This window comes from Motacilla alba, chromosome 2, assembly GCF_015832195.1.
Source record: "Motacilla alba alba isolate MOTALB_02 chromosome 2, Motacilla_alba_V1.0_pri, whole genome shotgun sequence".
NCBI classification, from domain to species: domain Eukaryota; kingdom Metazoa; phylum Chordata; class Aves; order Passeriformes; family Motacillidae; genus Motacilla; species Motacilla alba.
The window spans coordinates 130,195,305-130,210,266 of NC_052017.1; the positions used below are offsets into that span (position 1 = coordinate 130,195,305).

The window sequence follows — 14,962 nt, forward strand, 5'->3', positions numbered from 1 at the left end:
ACAAACCATCTGGTCTTTTGTTTTTGTCAAGTGTAACAAGATGCAAAATACAATGTTAATGTCAATATTTTACAACTGCTTTATGTAGTGTTGCATGCCAGATTGTAAAGCAGCTTTCAGGAGGATGTCTAAAACCAACTGAGAATTAGCAGAATATGGTTAAAAGCCTAGAGTGAATGACAAGAATGTTTATTGCCAAAGAGAAATCTGGAGAGGAATTAGATTATTTTCTTTTATTCTTTTGACTTCAATGTCTGTCGTAACTGATGAGGTAATCTGGTGTGAGACACTTCAGTGTTACAACCTTCTATCACTTCTAAGATACCACTTCATTGTACTTCTGAGGAATGCTAAATTAACAGTACAGAATATGGATTTGTAATAGCCTTCCTTTTATTTTTCTAGTATCTGATTGACATTGAAGTGTCCTCTCTATATTTTGAGCTAGGTATCAGTCGAGTTAGGTGTGTTATTTATTGCTTTTCCTAACCTGTCTTCTCTAAACAAGTGTTCCAGACTCATGTTTTTGTTTTTCTTTATCAGGTCTGTAGGAAGTTTTTCACTCACTGTCTCTACCTGTGGCAGATTTTCAGACTCTGAGCTCTGGTAGAATGAAGTTATAAAGGAGGGTGACATCATTATCCCTGATTCCTTTCTGTTCAGCTTCTTGGCCCTTCAGTCTGCTTTCAAGAGATCTGTTTTCTTGATAGTGAGATCCCTCTTTATTTTTTGGATACCAGAGCATGTGCTGTTTGCTGCTTTCAAAGAAGCACCAGTAGAGAGTTGACTAATTGCTAGACATGTTAAGTTTGAGTGTGTGAATTAACCTTTTATAAAGATGTTGAGGTAAATTATTATCTAGGACTTCATGGTCTGCACTTGAATTATTAGAGAGTACAGAATATTTAATTGGTTTTTTTGAGTTTTTGCTCTGTCAGAACAAAAATCTTGAATAGAAACTTGCAATTAGATCTCAATAATTATTAGTAAACAAAGAACAGTCTTTGAGATGCTTTGCAGTTTCTGCAAAGATTCTTTCTTTTGAGCTGTTCTCTGCAGACTGTCTTAAGAAATATATTTCACTTAAATACATGCAGTGTGCTAATCTCCATCAAGATTAATCTTTCTGATGAAGAAGGATTTTTGGTAACAGGAGTTTTGATTTGTGTTGGCACTGAAGTTTCATTTCTTCAGTGTTTTTATTGAAGTGCTAATCATTATTGACAAAAGCTGACAAAAGTTAAAAATTTGCTTTGCTGTTAAAGCAGTCATATGTATCATATGCTGGGCACCTCAACTGTCCAGAGATCTGTCACTTGTTTTACTCGTGAAAGCTGTGAATTACAGACCTGACATAGTTATTTTACTAATATGTGCACTTATGGTTCTGAAAGATCACTTAGGAAATCTAGATGCAGTGCTCTTCACATAGAATGAATATGTGTATTTTCTGTAGGCTCTTTTTATGAACTCTCAAGAACATTTCTGTAGCATAGCTGTGCTTAATATTTCCACAGAGATTTAACTGTAAATGTAAACATTTACTGTATCCTTTGAATCTGCTACATTTAGAGTAGATTGGCAAATCAAGTTATAACTGCCTTTTGGCTATTATGCAAAGATTTCAAGAAGTGTTCTTTGCCACCAACCTGAACATCAGCATTTTGTTTTCTTACATGATTTCCTTGCTTTTGTTTTGATTTTTTCACGGCGTAATTGTTGCTTTGTACACACAATTTAGTTTCTCTTTTATTTTCTAGCTTTAATTATAACATTAGCAAACCTGAGGACTCCCTCATTACTACTGCATAGGTTTTTGCTCCAACTTTTATTATTGTAAAAGTGTTTGTATTTTTATATTTTGTATTTTTATATAACTTCCATTTTCTTCCATCACATGTCCCTTACAAGGCAAAAATCTGTCTCTTAATCAAAGCTATGTACCTGGTGTGCTGTACAGTTCTGTTCTTATTTATAGAATAATTTCTTAGACTCATTATGCTATTGAGTAAGGTCATTATAGGTTCTAGCCAGTGTGTGCACCTGCTCGTGTCTGCTTCAGGGGTCATCTTGTAAATACCGTGTGCATTTAATGGTATCCCCGTGAGTTGACAAGGGTGAGAGCAATTCATGTTGATCTGCAAGCAGAGAGGTAGATGAAGATCTGGCTTCTTACACAGTAAAAAGCTATTTAGCAAAGAAGTTAGGTTCTGCTGACATGGCCTTTACCAACAAGGTACTACTGTCATGACAGTAGGAGATCTTCAGGATTTACTGCTCACCAAAGAGAGGAGTAAAAGTGTGTAATGGAGGATGAGGTTAACTGACTGTTTTTGCTACTTTTTTGAATAAAACATCTTTGCAGGGCAAGTCCAGTGGAGTAATCTACTTAGGACTAGAAATCATAGTAGATTTGTGAGCTTGAGAGTCAGATTAGTTAGAACTAAATTAGTAGGATTTAGTTGACGTGACATTCAGTGCAGTGGTGCTGGTAAGAGTCAAGCAGATCCTACTGGCAGGTAACACAGAGCCAACTATCCACAAATTGTGAGCATTAGATCATAAATCTAGGACGTTTTCCCATAAATTGACGCTTAGGTCTTGATTTTGGCAGCCTGTTTTATTGGCTAGTCGCAGTAGATCAAGAGCAATGTCAATTTAGATTGGGTGTGGATTGCATTTCACATGGGCTTTTGAGGGGCATGCTCATTTCTTGGGTCAGAAGCAGAAACAGGTTGAAAACACATGAAACTCATTTTGTAGAATTCAGTTGTGGCTATTAGTTATGTCAGTAATTGAATTTAACTGCCAGGTAAAAATTTGGGGTATTCTTCAAAACAGAAAAATCTGGGGTTGAATGCCTGAACAGATGCATTCAGTGTGTGGGGCAGGGCAGTTTCAGCCACCTCAGCATTGTTGCAGCTAGATCTGGCACATGTTAGAACCTGTTTGAACTATTGAGATGTGCCAGTGATAGGGGCTGTGCAAAAGCAGGACACAGCAGTCATTCCCTTGGGTTCTCCAGGGGTGGTTGTGTAGTAGTGCCTCACATGTGAACAGTCAGAACAGCACAGTAAGGAGTGTGCTGGATTGCTTTAGCATTGTCCACTTCTCTGCTATTGCCTAGAAAATGCATCAAACAACACAGTACTAAGTCACATTTAAAAAAAAAATTATTGGTAGCTGGTTTTGGTAGGACATTAGGTGAGCAGTGACTGACACTTTCAGAAGTTTGATTTACTGTGCATCTCAGTGTTTGAGGAGTAAGTATGCCAGTATAGTATAGCATATCGTGAGCACTAATGTAGGGTGATATAGCAGCTTTAACAGAAGTACTTCTCATTGATTTAACATACCTTGCTTTATGAAAGTTCAAGGGGGTCATGCTTATGTGTAAGGATGAAGATGCTTGAAGAACTTGTGTAGAACATTTCTAATCTGCAGTGATATGAACATTTTAAGTTTCAACAAGAATATTTTTGGGGCACTTTTCAACTGCACTTTTCCGGAAGGAGCTGTTGTTGGTTACCAAGAAAAGCACTTGGAAAAGGAGGGATTTTCCATTCTGAGTACATGACTTGCAGCTTGATTAGCGTAACAACAAATTAGCTTCAGTTCTTGTTAAACCTCAAGTTTAATTTTTAAAAAAAATCAAGTCCAGATCAAATGTTACTGTGTTACTGTTTCTCAGCAGATGTGGCAGGCAGCATTCAGCAAATCTGTTGAAAGTGCACTTATAATCAATGTAAATTGGAAGCAGTTGTATTGTTCAGTATTGTCCATGAGGAGGAAATTCAGGAGAGTTGACACTAAAGGGTAGTCACTGGGAGTGTTTCCAGTATAGTTATTTAGACTAATTAATGGTCAGATCTCTTCGGTGAAAGTAAATTAAGCTTATTAACTTATATCTGTCCAAGGAAAGTGATTGCACATGGTGAGTAGCTAATCCTGGTTTTCGTAAGTGTTGCCATCAGGATTTGCTGATATTTGTACTAGAAACAAGCAAATGGTATTTCAAAATGTGAAGGATTCTCAGGGTTGAAGCTGCATTTTGATTAGGGACTGGTGAAAAGTATTAAGAACACAGTCTTTAAGCTGAAATGCTGTTGTATAGGATAGATCCTAAGGAAAAACTGAATCCCTGATATTTATTTCTTTTGCACTGGATATATTTAGAAATTCTGTTTCTCTTAGTGGCAACACTATCTGTATTAAAGGACCAGTTAGGATTTTCAGTGACATTAACTGCTATGAGGCTTTACCCATGTAGAATCTGGCTAGAAAGATGCGCTGGTGGCAGTTCTTCACACAGAGTTTGTCCTTTGTTTCTCCAGAATTTTATCTGTAGTTTGGTGCCTTTTTTTTCTGCCTGTGAGTGAATCTGTGGATTATGAAGAGAAATAGAGGAAATAGAGTCTCTGCACTGGCGTCACTGCTGCTAAATAACTGGAAACCCATATGTAACCCTGAAGCTTGGTGTTTTCTCGTGTCTCAGTTCATATACACATATCTACCTGTAGCTTTCCTTTCCACTCCCAAAAGGCAGAAAAAAAATAAAATTAGATCTAAGAAGGCCATATATTGAGGTTAAGACTGAGGACAGCTTCTGACATGCTTGGTCCCTTCAGCATTTTTGGAGCAAGTGCCAGCCTGAAGCCCTGGCCTGAGGCTGGTGCAGAGCAAGTGAACAGGTCAGCAGTACACACAGCACAGACCATTACTGGAGCTAGCACTCAGCCTCCATAGCTGGCAAACAGTCAAGCTTGAAACTTGGACCCTGAAAGTGATTGTAGTGTCATTCTGCTGGCCAGACCAAATCCAAGGTTGGTTATTACACAGAATTCTGAAGAACTGTACTTTTGTGTTGCAGTTGCTCTCTTACTTTTCATCTTTTTCTTAGCATCTTCTTTTTGAGGTAATGCCATGGGAGTTGATAGGATTCAAAGCACTGTTTAAAGAATTTGTAGTCATTGAATACAATGACTTGGAAAAAAAAAAGGCCTTTGTTTCATTAGTACTTAGAATAATTCTACAGGGAACTATATTGGATTATTCACCTTCTGTATCAAGTAATCCACCTTCAACAAAGGTGTGTGTTTACTTCTTGAATAAGCTATATGCCTATATAGAATTGCTGATTTTGTTTATCTTTTTATGTTTACCATCATTAAGCTCATGGAACATAGTCATGTTGCTGGCCAAGCTGTAGCATATCCCTTTTTGACTCTATAGATCTTCACTCTCAAGTGGTAGGCATCACTTCTGCCTGAAGTGAGGTACCAGAGACCAGCGCTAAATTGTACACCTTCTCTTACAAGCAGATTCATGTGACTCTCAGTTGAAGCTGATACCCGTGATAAATGGTGACTGCACACATTTTATTAAAGAACAAATTGTATTTATCTTGACTGAAATAACCCATATATAAAGGCTCAGGTGGATGTTCAGCTGTCCCTAGTACCTTAGCATCTTTACTGCATCTCTGTTCATCTCTAGGTGGAAGAAACATACTGTCCTGTGTCCAGTATCATTTGTTTGCTGCATTCTCCTCATGCTTTTTCCCCTCTGTGACCCAGAGGTGCTTCTTCTTTTTCATAGGAATAGTCTTTCTAATAGATCAGGATCTCTTTGGTTCTGAGTGTTTGTTTCCTTACACACAAAGAATATGCATTCTCAGCATTTTTCCTCAATCACATCTGCCTTAGTTGTTTATAGGTTTGTATTTTTATTGCTATTTCTTTAGCAATGCCTTTTAAAGGAAGTTAAAGTAACCTGTCAGGGGTACATACTGAGGAACAGCATTGAATGAGTATTGAGGTATGGTGCTGAATTCATGTAAACATTTGGATCTCCACTTGGGCCTGTATGTTTGGTAAAAATTGTCTGTTTTTTTATTATGTTTTAATCTTCTAAAGGACACCAGCTCCCAGTTTATGAACTAGATTTTTTAGCATGGTGTATTTTGGATGGGAATGTTAGAGATCCATTTGAACAAACAACAAAAAAGAGAACAAGTAAAGACAGGATCAGGTGGAATATGAAGCTCTTAAATAGAAAAATATGAGAATTAAACCCGTTTATCAGATTTGGAAATCATTATACCTGTTGTAGGTACTTCTGACATCAATGTAAGAAATGGGAAGGGTTGTTAGTTCAGACACCGGTATAAAAATTGTGGATTCATTTTTCAATTGATTAGATTTTTTTCCCTCATTATAATGTGTGTGTTTTTTTAAACAAAAGCCAGTATGATTATATTCTTTGCTGATGTTTATGTAGTTTTTTCTTTGAGTTTAATGGCTGACTCCAAAATGAGCAATTTAATAGAAAGAAATATTTGGTAAACATGATTAGAATATTTATTTGATAATAAAAGGAGAATGAGAGAATGAAGAACCTGACTTTCATATTTTAAATAAGCAAGTGGAAATGGGACTTTTTATAATGTCACTGACTTAGTCTGTTGCTCTGAAAGTACTTGTACATCTTTGATTTTGCATACATGTTGGATTTGGCTGTGCATATATATGTAATACAAGAACATACCTTTTTGATGTGTTTTACTGACAGTATTTTAGTTATGTGTGTGATGATTTTGATGGTCTTGAAGACTCACTACGGCTTGTGGAGTTTTTAATTAATTAAATAGATGTTACAAGACAGTGAATAGTTCAAAACTGAGCACAGGAAAACTATATCCATATAATCTGCTTCAAAGCTTGTATTATTTTTGGGGAATGAATGGTGTAAGGTAATGCTAGAGTCAATGCTTAAAGATGGTAAATTTAGATTTAACAATAATTGTAGTCTTTGAAGTATAAAGTATTACGCGTTTACTGAGATTTAATGTTTTGCTTTAAATAGCTTTTGATAGCCTTTAAAATTCTTTTGAGGTTGATACTTAATGAGGCCACAAAATAATAATTTTCAAGTCTTTGTACTTTTTCTGCAGTTATGCAGTGTGTTCATGTGAACCATTAGCACACCTTGTCCATTCATGTCCTTGCTGTTGAAGACACCCTTGATCCATCCTTTGCTATATTAAAGGCTTTTCTGGTAATCAGAAAAATAAAACGTGTGTCCCTGTTTCCAGAAACTTCTTTTTAATGCTGTAACTTCTCTCTTAAAGGATAGTGGAATTGGCTTTTGAGGTACTATAAGGCACCAAGTTAAGCCCTTTTATTTAGCAACAAGGTTGGATTTAAAGGATTGCTTTTCCAACCGCAACCATTGTGATTTACCTTTCTGGATTTGACAGAATTCAGATACAGAAGTACAGCTTCTTTTTTTTAGTTTTGTGCATTTTGTTTGTGACATCTCCATTAAGGGCAATAATTTTGTTCAAATACTAGTTTTGTTTGCTAATGCAGACATGCACCTTCTTGCTGCTCTGACTAGCTATAAAAAATTGCCAGAATTTCAGTAACCTTCTTTCTCTCAAAAGACTCAAAGGTGTCTTTTTTCCCTCACCAAAATATTTTATCTATTTATGAAAGAAAACAAACAACATGCAAAAGTTTTTAGTAGAAGAAGTTCAAAAAGCCCCCAAATAGTAACCCACTTACCTTTTTGGACTTTTTTTTTTTTTTTTTTTTACTGAGATCAGTTGTTACTGTTTACTTGAAGTTGGGGTTGTGTTCAGCTCTTAAATCTTTAGCAAGGAATTTGAAACTGTGTTAGTTCCCAAAAAGACCTTTGAACTGGGTTTGTCAGTGCAGTTTTCTTCACTGAGCACCAGCATGTTTGAGCCCTTCTGGCTCCCTGTTTTACCTGCTAATGGCAACCAAATGGTTCTGTGTGGCAGATTTAGAGGATTGATTTAATGGCTGTTTCTGCTGCTTCTGGGATTGTGTGAAGGGGGAAAGAGAAGAGGGAAAGGGAGAGGATGGGATTACTTCCCTAGACAGTAAAGCAGGCTGCACTGTGGGAAGCCAGTTCCCCAAACCCTGAACCACCCTGGTGGCTCCTGAGATTGGATACATTGTAGTATCCAAAGCAATGGTACTGTTCTATAAAAGCTATAAAAAAGTGTAATGCTTGCTTTGTTTTAGTAAACACAGATCTTTGTGGTTTGGTGGTTTATGGCCGCTGGCACCTTTTACCTGATCACTTCTGGTGGTTTTGGTCTTCTGCAGCTGTTTAGTTACAGTATTGGCAAGTTTCAGCTGATTCCTTCTTGTCACCCAACCACAACTAACATTTAGCTACAAGATAAATGATAATGATGGCTGGCATTTAGTTTGGCATTGCTGCTTTTTTCTCATAGAATCTTTTTCTCAGGAAAAGATACAAGACAGAATTAAAATGTAGGTGTAAAAGTTCTCTGCTTTTTACATGATTGATTCCCTTTGCACTACCTTTGTTAAGCCAGTGCTTCCCTATTGAATGTTCCTGCTTCTTTCCAGACTTGCTGCTGGCTTTTTGTTTGAAATACATACTGATTTTTGGCCGCTCTGATGAATACTGATTTTTCTCATGGTCTTTATATATTTGCATCTTGTGGAACATAATGCAGCTGTCATATCCCTTCCCTTGTTCTCACTAACACCCACCATCAACAGTAGGAGGATTCCTAGATCCAAGTAAAAAAGTTAGACCTTCTTGCAGGAGTAAAGAAAGACTGGATGTTTAAAGTGTAAGTAACTAAAAAAGTCCTGAATTCACATTGAGGGCATTCCATGATGAAAGTTTATTTTTTCCCCCTTTTTTTTTCAGATCTCCACCCTATACCTTGTGGAGTTCTGAAGATGCAGTTCTTTAAAGATGTAACTTTATGCTTAATATATATGGTTTACACACATCAAAACTTAAAATATATAAAGAAGACTGCCATGCTGTCCCATAGCACAAGGTCGCTGTTCCTCACTTCTTGCTGCATTACAAACCAGTATTATTATTTGCATGTAGCAATCATAATTTTTAATCTAATGGTCATAACTTTAATGACCAGATGGGACAAAATGAATAAAATTACTTTAAAAACAACCCACGTTTAGAGCTTTTAACATGTCCAGGGTTGTGCATTCTTTGCTTGAAAGGGATTTTTTTTCAAGGTTTTTTTTTTTCCTTTTAGATATTTTTTGATTTCATAGTTTTTATTCTTGTAATATGCATTCATTTTTGCTGTGCTGTATAAAGCTGAATTTATTGTTCCATTAAAACACACACTGTATTGAGAATTGAGAATGGATAACCTCTGTTCATTTTCTAAGCTGTATTAAAGTTTGTACTCTGCCTATATTTTATTTTCAGAATTGTTTCAAGGAAATCTGTAGGATTTTTTTTGAACTTTGCCCGTGACTGAACACTTTGAAAAATGTTTTCATCACTGACAACTTATATTTCAGAATTGATGTTAAAAGATCTAAACAAAAGTCCATTTTGAAATTATAGCATTTTTCTCTTCTAATCCCATGTCTAAAATTTTCAGAAATATCAAGTCAATGTTTTGATTTACTGAAAAAAAAAAAGGTGAATGCTGAAGTTCATTGTTCTCTCCCTTGTAATAAATAAATCGTGTGATTAACAGTGTTTCCTACAAATAAGAGGCCAAGGCAGCTGCAGCTCCTGAAGATTCCTCTATGTAAGAGATGATGTGAGATGCCAGGCAGCCTTTCCTCAAGTCTGTAGAAGTGCAGAAGTTGAAGACATCAGTCTTGGAGATGTTTTTGGAATTAAGTGTTCTAATGCAAGTTTAATTGTTGGGGTTTTTTTTGATAGTAACTAACTTGGTCCTCTAGCATGAATAATTGTATGTTGCTCTCTGAAAACTGAAAATCATGTTAGTATATGTGGACATGGGCTATGTTTGGTTTTGTTTTTTTTTTGTGAATAGCAGTGACTTCATTTTGGCATTTCAAACAGCAATATTTCCATTTCCCTTCCTGCATATATCTTTAGAGATTTGATACTTGTCATTGCAGAGCTAGACATTGTTTTCTTTAGAGTAATTATGATAGTTACTTAAATATTAAGAAAAAGGATTAAAATTTTTGTTTTTTAAAGTGAGATATCAAATATCAGATTAAGTAGAAGTACAGATTTGTTGTAGATATGTAGATGAAGCCTTTGCTGATGTCTTATAAAACCAGCGTGCACTTTGTGGATGCCTAAGAGGAAAGGTGTGCAAATGCTGACTGAAATTATTTGGGCATTTAAATTACTTTCAGGTTCTTCTAAGGCACAATTGCTAGGTTCTAGTAGCAGGTTACCAGTTTTGTTATTTTGGAAAAAATGAACTAATCGTGTTTTACTGTACAGGATATGAGTAATAACAAAAATCAAATTTTTTCAAACATTTTGCAGGTTCCAGCTTTGCAGTTGGGGACTCTGTATAAACCACTGGACCCAGCTGTTCACCACTATATTCTTTCAATCACTCTGAGGTGTTGATTTTACAAGAATGAGTTGCTGTTCCTAAAGTCTACAAACTGAAAATATTTCATAACAGGCCTGTGAACTTACATGGATTGGTTATATTCGTGCTTACGCATGCTGTATAAGAAGGACCAATTCATGTTTTTGTGCAAAAACAGCAAAGGAAACTATTTTCTTTAATGGTATGCCAGATTTATTAAAATATTTCAGCAAGTCTGTATTACAGTTTGTCAGCAAACTGGCTACAACCAAAGGGTATTTAAAAATCATTTAATTAGGACAGATTCATTTTCACTCCATGCCACTACACAGCAAGACTTGCTTGTTCATATTTCTTTAAATTTATTCTGGAACTTGTCCAAGTTCAGCTCTAATGAGTAGCCTATCCTGCTAGTTAGGATTTATTTTCCCCTAGAGAAGAGTGTTTGAATTGGTAGTTTTTTAACCTGTTCAGTTAAATGAACATATGTTCAGAACTGCATCTTAACTCTTGAGTGTAAAGACTTAAGAAATAATTATTCCTATTGTTGCAGTTCCAAAATGCAGTTAGAGTTTTTAGACCCAAACTATATGCCACAACTTTTTTAATAAGGTGAAGAGTTTTGATATAAAGTTGCTTAATGCAAATTTAATGATACAGTATAGAACCTCAGATCTGATTTTGTTTACTGAAAAAAATTATTTGTACTTTTATTTTCACTTATTACTTGAATATATCTCTTGGGTCATAAAACTTGGTTAAATATAGCTCAATACATTATTAATGATGTATTTTCCGTATTAACAGGTGCAGGTTTGTGGCAAACTTACATTTTAAGATCTTTAAAATGCATTATTTGTGTTTCAAAACTATTGTAGTAAATCCTGAATTATAATTGTACTTTCATCACTAGCCGGATCTAGTTAAAATTTCCTTTAAGGAACATTTGCTGCCCACATGGTACAATGCTTCCCCTGCCTTGAGGTTTTTTTTTTCTATAAAAAAGGATTTATTTTCAACTTCCCATTCCTGCAAATGTATCTGAAAAGGACCAGAAGACTTTATTCCTATGGGATTGTTAAAGTACAGTAAGTAAAGAATTTGCATATTGTTAAAAAAAATTCATATGCTGTTACTACTCCTGAGGGACAATTTTATGTGAAACTTATAAGTTTTGAATGTAGCACAGGTCAGTACAGTAGCTGTAATATGTATTAGTTGAATAGTCAGATTTTTAAAGCAAAATCTTTTGCACTGCTATATTGTATGCTGTGATTGTCACAGCTCTTCAGATTCCCTCTGAAATACATTAATTTGTTAATAAAAATGTGTTTAGATGGACTTATTGTTGAGTAATGTTCATTCTGAGGTTTGCTGAAAAATGTTTTCTACCTACTTGGTTCCTTCCCAATTTTACATTAGGAAACCCATCTTTTGAAATATTTAAACACTTTGTTCTGAAATACTTAGTTTTAATCCTGCAAAATAGTATTCAGAAATAAGGGGGAAAGTAGAGAAAATGTCGTGTGAAAGGATAACGAAAGGAAAAATGTAACAGTGCATTTCCATACTGGAAGGATTACAGCACGTGGCTAAAAAAAAAAAAAGGAATACCAGGAAATCTGATGTCATGATGCATTACATTTCTTTCCAGGTAATGCAAGAAAAGGCTTTCCTAAAATGCATAACTAGTTATCCACCTCCAGTACTGTGTAAAAGAGATGGGTTATGCTGTCTATCTAATATTATATTTTAAAATAAATTAATTATTGTGTATACCATTTTGTTTCATAGGAATGAATTTTCTTTTTATTTTTTGCCCTTTATACGCCTTCACTCATGCACACTTGTTTTGCTTGAATTGATAGATTACTGAGCTTGGATTTGAACTCTAGGAAATTTTAGGAAAACAAGTTCAAATTTTAACTTGGGATGAACATCAGAAAAGGTTTCAGTGTTGCAGTCTTCACCTGTGCTTTTCATGGTACCTAGGGCTTTTCTTTAAGTGGCTGCAGGCATATGTGTATACATTTGTACAGAGCGTTTCTTGTGTATCTGAGGAGCTGGAATGGGACACATTTTTTTATGTAATTGTATCCACAAGACAGTGATCATGTGTCCTCTTATGCATTTGTGTGGTAGAAATGATCAGAATATGTTCCAGACTCTTTATTCCTTTTGGGTGTCTAAGTCAAAGTGTTTTTCTTTACTGGTGGTTTTTTTGTCTTGTTTTGTTTTTTTTAAACCCAGCAGCATCTGTATCTGCCTGATTTAATACTGGTATTATTTTCAGTTTTTGTTTCATCTCTCCTTAAAGTAGTTCTAATTTTCAGACTAGGTAATTTTCTGATGTTGAGAAAAATGCTTTTTTTTTAAATGGATTTTTTAGACCAACTGAATTCAAATGTGTTTGGATACATTGTTTCCTATGATTGGTACTTTTTGTGAGAAGAGCATTTTCGGGAAAGGTTTGCGGTGTGTTTAAACTTCAAACTGAAACAGGAAGAGCTTCAGGAGTTTTGTACAGATATTTCTTACCCTTTTGGTGACCTACTGTGCTGCAGTTGATAGAAGCGAGCCTGGAATGGAGAATGGTCCTGTACTCCAGAAAGATGTGTACTTGGCTGTCAGCAGATGAGGCAGGTGGGAGATGCAGAGTTCCCCCAAACTGGTCATACGTGACTTCTTTGTTCTAGCTCACTGTTTGGTGTTTGTGACTCCTATTAAAACAAACAAAATCAAAAAAAAACCCCAACCAAACAAGGCTTAATACAAGATCTGTTCTTCAAAGGCCTCTAATGAGTTTTGATTTTTCTGGCACCGAAGGCTGTACCTATTGGTAGATTCAGACTTCAGAGACGGATGGGTTTATTCAAACAGGAGACTGCTCTTTTGTGGAACATGGTGTGTGTTCATATGAAAGAAATTTCTACTACCAAACACAAGGCTGAGTTCTTCCATATAAACATGAAATGTTTTTCCTTCATCCATGTTTTTTTCTGCAAATGGCATTTGAAGCTGGCAGCATAATTGTGTCATTAGCTTCAAATGAGTTGCACATCAGAGGCAGTCTTGTTTCTGGTTTCTTCCCCCTTTTCAGCATTTTTTAAGACAGGTTATCCTGATTCCAAGCTTTATGAGTTTGGAAAACCTCATTCTAAAGAATACTGATTACTATTACAGAAGGTTACAACATCTGTTTTTGTTTGTTCTTTGTCCTTCATCTGTATTTATATCCATTTCTGAAAATCTTTCATGAGTATCTTCTTTCATAAGAATCAGATTTTCTTTTCATTTTCATATTAAAAATAATGAGGAACAATGGCTATTGTGGATGGGCTTTATGTGACACTTTGATCTGTGGTGTAGACATCCACAGCTGAGAAGTATTGTAATGTCCCTTTATAAGCAGTGGGCAGAAACAGTGACCTGCAGAGATATTACATTTGTAATGCTCAGATCTTGAATGAGTGGGTTTCTGCTATGTCTACAAGTGCTGTTGTGTTTTGATTTACCTTAAAAGGTTCTCGACCACAGTGTTAGGTGTGGATATTTGTTTTTACTGTAGGTATCTAACACTGAGCTTAATTCCTCTTGGTCCAGAGAAGATGGTTTTCAGTTACCAGGTGTTTGCTGGTATTGACAAGGAATTAAAGGAAGGAACTCTGTTTAGGACTTGAGGCGAATCCTTATATGGCCAAGTCTAAATTCAAATAGATGACATTATGTTGAGCTGTACCACCATGTAAACACAGTGGTTGAGAGATGTCTTCAGATGTTCAGAATTCTTATTTCCAAACCATGCTTCGTAAGTCACATCTGCAGCTAATGGGCCAAAAGTGTTAGCAGCAGAATATTTTATTACTCTGCTGCTTCATCTAGAGCATAGTGATCCTGGTCTGAGAAGTGATGTAGTATTTTGCTCTTCACCAGTTGTCGTGAAGGTACACTCTCACAATCAGATGCAGAATATTCAAGAAGTCTACTCCTTATGACCAGAATTTTGTGTCATTTCATGCTGCTGAAGGGTTTAGAACTTCAGCATCATTAATGGCCTGCTTCTTAATTAATGGAGCCTTCTGCAGAGTCTCTACTGCCAATACTATCTCACATTAGGTCATGTTGGGTCATACAGCTGCTGGCGTTTTCTTTTGGGCCTAGATAGGAGATTTGGTGTATTATGGCTGCTTCTGAGAGTTCCTTGGAAGGTTTTAATTTTGCTGATCTGAAGAGTCATTGAATGTCTGCATGTCTTTATATTTTCAGTCCCTGAGCATTTTGGTAAAGCATGCTTTTCTTCAGGGCCAATGGATTTTGTGTGCAGTTTCAGCAGCTTTGCCTCATTTGAGGCTCTGATTCCCAGTGGAACATTTACCTACTATTTATTTTTAAGTGGCTTTAAACATGTCCCCAAAATTTTCTAATGGAGGAGATGCTCCAGAATGAGAAGGAGCTGATACGTTGATCAGTATTTATATTTCATGGAATCATGGAATGGTTAAGATTTGTTGAAACCTTTAAGATCATTTAGTTCCAAGCCTCCTGCCATGTAGGACATGAGAGAAAATAATGCTAAATAGCAGAAAAAGTACATTTCAGTGGTGG

At 35.9% G+C, this 14,962-nt stretch overlaps 1 protein-coding gene across 11 annotated transcripts in view; it reads left to right on the plus strand.

Annotated features, from left to right (window-relative positions):
* The window catches only part of VPS13B (vacuolar protein sorting 13 homolog B), a 427,964-nt gene that overhangs the window by 76,618 nt on the left and 336,384 nt on the right, over positions 1 to 14,962 (plus strand). The gene's annotated exons all lie outside the window — the stretch shown is intronic.